Here is a 4,419-nt window from a genome sequence, read left to right on the forward strand (position 1 = left end):
CGCGCGGGTCCCTGACGTCTGCGGGCGCCCGCCCCGCCCCCGCGCCGCGCCCCGCCCCGCGCCCCGCCCCCGCGCCCCGCCCCGCCCCCCGGAAATCCAGGTTAGGGCGGGCCCCGGCGCCAGGTGCGCGCGGCCCTCGCCCCGGCCCCCACCCGCCTCCGCGCCCCCCCCCCCCCCCCGGCCCCCCCCCCCCTCTGCGTCTGTTGGGTCCCCCGCGCTCACCACTAGGTCGCCCGCGTCCGCCCCCTCATCACTAGGTCCCACCCGCCGGCAGACCCCCCCAGTTCCCCTCCCGCTCTCCGCCCCGCGCTCGGCTGGGGGACCCGCCCCCGCGGGTCAGGCAGAACCCGGGGCCGGAGCAGCCCGGTGTCCTGGCCCTGGGCCCGAGGGTTAACGCTTAACCCCGCTCGGGGGGCGTTCCCCAGCCCCGAACCCTTAGCCCCGCCCGCCCAAATGAGGGTGGCGCTTGGGGGAGGGGAAGGGAGTCCCAGAGGCCCACCTCCCCCCGCCCCGACCCTCCCTCCCGCGTCCCCAGCTCCCGGACCCCTGGCGCTCCAGGCTGGGTTCGTGGGGATGGGTTCGTGGGCGTTGACGGAGGCGTCGGCCGGGGGGCGCGGTGGGTCTGGCGGCCGTGGAGGTGCTCCCGGTTCCGGGGGTCAGGGCTCCCGGGCTGCTTGCGGGCGTCGGGTGACCCGGGAGCTGGGACAGGGAAAGGGATTACGCTGGGGCTGGGGCAGCGTGGGAGACGTGTCCTACCTGCCCGCATCCTACCGTCCAGGTGTGGGGAAGGTCTTGAGCAGAGGCTCGGGGCTGAGCGTGGCCGTGCGGGGAAGTCCCGGGGGCAGGGGTTGGGAGGGGGCTGTGCTGGGGAGCCTGGTCTCTGTGGCCTGGACCGCTGGGGCTGCGGCGCTGCCCACCTGCCGCGCACCCGTGCCCGCTGCCGCCCAGCCGGGGCACTCGACAGTCGGCCCTCATGGTTCTCGGTCCCTACGAAACCCTCGTGCTGGTCCCTGACTGGGGGTGGGAGCAAGAAGGGGGGCGCACACCTGGAGTATGGAAGGGAGCCTCAAGCACGTACCGTGCAGGTGGAAACCCATCCGGGGGGGGGGGGGGGGGGGCGGCTAGGGGACTGCCTGGAGTGTGCTGAGCAGCAGGCCCCCCCCCCACTCTGGCTCGCACACCGGACCCCTGGTGGGAACACGGAGGCAGGAAACCTGGGCTTGAGGTGGTGTGGGGAGGAGCAGGCCAGGGGAGGGACCTGCCGCTGGGTGATCAAGAAGTTTGGACTTGGTCCCAAGGACAACGTGGCGCCGCAGGAGAGTTTCATGCCAGCCAAGACGCGCCCTGATGAGGGTATTAGCTCTGGGTGCCCAAGAGAGTGGGTGGCGGGGGGTGTGGGAACCGTCAGGTATCCAGCCAGAGGCCCTGCTCTAGAAGAGGTGGGGGCTGAGGAGCAGGAAGAGATCAGAGGGAGTATACCCCGGTGGCCCCCCAGACCTGCCCTTCCCCGATGCAGCCCTGCCCTGGGCTCTGCACTGCATCTGTGGCCCCATGCCCCACCCCCACTGGCTTCCGGGTGAGTCTGGCCTCCAGCCCAGAGGTTGGGGAATTTCCCCAACTCCCTACTGGACCAGACCCACCCTCTCCCTGAGGCCCCAGTCCCTTCCCAGGGACACTTTCCTATCCTCTGAGGGCTGGAACCAGCCCCCACCCGCAGGTTCACCTACCCCTTGTACACAGCTTGGTAAATGGCCAGTCACAAAAGTCTTTTTCTTGGGGCACCTGGGTGGCACAGTCGTTAAGTGTCTCCCTTTGGCTTTGATCATGATCCCAGGGTCCTGGGATCGAGCCCAGCACCTGGCTCCCTGCTCAGCAGGAAGCCTGCTTCTCCCTCTCCCACTCCCCCTGCTTGTGCTGTCTGTCTCCCTCTCTCTCTGATAAATAAATAAATAAATAAAATCTTAAAAAAAAAAAAAAGTCCTTTTCTCTCTTTGTGTCTGTCTCCTGCCAGGAGCCTGACTTCTCTAGGGAGAAGGACAGAAGAGGCAAGTATGGTTCCCGGCGGTCACCTGGACAGCCTGCTGTCCCTGGGAATCAGGGGAGAGGACGTGCAGGGGTGGGCAGTTGAGAGTTTGACACACAGGTCGAGAGCCCGAGGACAAGCAGGTGAGCTGTCTGGCAATATTTGGGGGTTCAGGACAGAGCTAGGGGAGCAGCTTGGGCCCCGTCAGACAAGGGGGGATACCTGGAACCACAGAGAGGGCCCGCACGAAGGAGGCACACCCAGGCAGGAATCCAGAGAGGAGCGAGGGAAAGGAAAACAGGACAAGTGGGGCCACAGCCCCCCCAAACTGACCTGTATGGTGAACACAAGCCAGTGAAAGTGGCTGCAGGGTGTTCTTTATAACTACACTAACCAGTTCTAAAGTCCACGTGAAGAAGAAAGGCACGAGAATGAGCAGGCTGAGAGACGCAGTCGGCTGAGTGACCGACTGTTGGTTTGGGCTCAGGTCCTGACCTCGGGGTGGTGGGATGGAGCCCTGTGTCGGGCTCTGCGCTCTGTGGGGAGCCTGCTTGAGATTCTCTCTCTCCCTGTCCCTCTGCCCATCCCCCTGCGTGCCCTCTCTCTCTCTCTCTCTCAAATGAATACATAAATCTTAATAAAGTGGGGGAGAAGAAGAAATAGGCCGAAAGTGCTAAGATGGCCACGTCCCCGAGACAGTGCACGGACAGCCACAAGCACATGGAAGGGGGCTCGGCATCATCCGCGCCCGGGCAGCGCAGCGCGTCCCACAGCGAGACACCAGCCAACGCCCTCAGGAGAGCTACTCGCAAGAAATGCAGGTGCGTCGACAGATAAAATAAGCTCTGGCGGGGATGTGGAGAAACTGGAACCCTGTGCACTGCTTGTGGGCATGTAAAATGGTGCAGCTGCTCTGGGAAACAGTATAGCAGTTCCTCAAAAACTGACAAATAGAATTATTATATGATGCATTCATTCCACGTCAGGTTTCACCCAGAGAACTGAAGGCAGGGACCCCGCGTCTCCAACGCTAGGCTCCCAGCACCAATGCTCACAGCGGCCAAAAGGTGGCAGCACCCAGTGCCCATCGATGGATGAACGGATGCGTCCCGGCCATCCGGCCCTACCTGAAGTGTCGCTCAGGTCAAAAACGAAGGAGATCCTGGCTCCTGCCGCACGTGGATGAACTGTGCCGGACATTAGCCAGTCACAAAAGGAAAAAAACTTCGTGGGTCCACTAACATGAGGCCCGTAGAGGAGTCAGACTCACGGAGACAGAAAGTCAGATGCGGGCGCTGGGGCTGGGGCGACTGGGTGGGGAGTGTTTGGAGGGACAGAGCTCCAGTCTGGGGAGATGAAAAAGGTTCAGGAAGTTGGTGCTGGTGATGGTTGCACAACGAGGTAAGCATGCTTAATGCCCCTGAACGTTACCCTTAAACATGGTGAGGATGGTAAGTTTCATGTTATGCATATTAAACACAACAAAAAGGGGAAAAAGGAAAAGCAGAAGATTCCCGCAAAATTCTGAAACGGGGGCCTCATTCTGCTGGAGAGCAGAATCTGTCGTAGAAGCAACCGGAACATTTTATTATGGGCAGTTGACTGGACACATGGATCAGAGATGTGTGTCATCGTTCGGCACGTGATTAGTGGGCATTTAAAATCCCCGAGAAAAGGGCATTATTCAATTAAGCGTATAGGACTCCTATCTCCAAAATAAAATCCTTATGGTCCAGAAACATAAGTGCAAAAAAAGCGCAGCATGACAAAAGCATTCCAAGAAAACACGGGAGACTCTGACAGTCTCAGGGTGAGGAAGGCTCTTCTCAGCATGATACAAATGCAGAAGCCACTAAAAATACAGCTTATAAATCCAATTAAATTACAAATTGCAGCATTTTGCATAGATACAACCTTTTAAGTCCAAGGACGTGTGACAAACTGGGGAAACTTTGTAACACGGATGCTCAAGGATGAGCTAGCAAAGCAGCCTCCAACTCAGGGAGGTGAAGGCCCACCGCCTTGTCCAAAGTCCGTCAAGCAGCCGGACGCGCGAGACAGGAAACGGGAAGAGCTGTTTGTTGAGCGAGGCTGAACTTCACTCACGGATCAGGGAAATGCAAGTGCGTGCTCCCTGGAGGTAGCTGTTTCCCTGCAGGGAGACTAGGAAGTCTCAGCAAGGGTCAGGAGGGGAGGGGTGGAGAGAGGGCCCCCCCCCCCAGTGACATCCCGAAGGGGAGTGAGCAGTTTGCGTGGGGCCGCCGCACCTCACAAAGGCAGGTGTCGGGCCAGCCCTGCCTCCCTGCTGGGATCCATCCCATGGGGACAGCCAAGGGCAGCTGCGATTCCCATCACTGCCTTGCTTCTCCCAGCAAAGCTAGAGACGGGCTGCACGT

The sequence above is a fragment of the Lontra canadensis genome, unplaced genomic scaffold, assembly GCF_010015895.1.
Source record: "Lontra canadensis isolate GAN:19392208 unplaced genomic scaffold, GSC_riverotter_1.0 scaffold108, whole genome shotgun sequence".
Taxonomy (NCBI): domain Eukaryota; kingdom Metazoa; phylum Chordata; class Mammalia; order Carnivora; family Mustelidae; genus Lontra; species Lontra canadensis.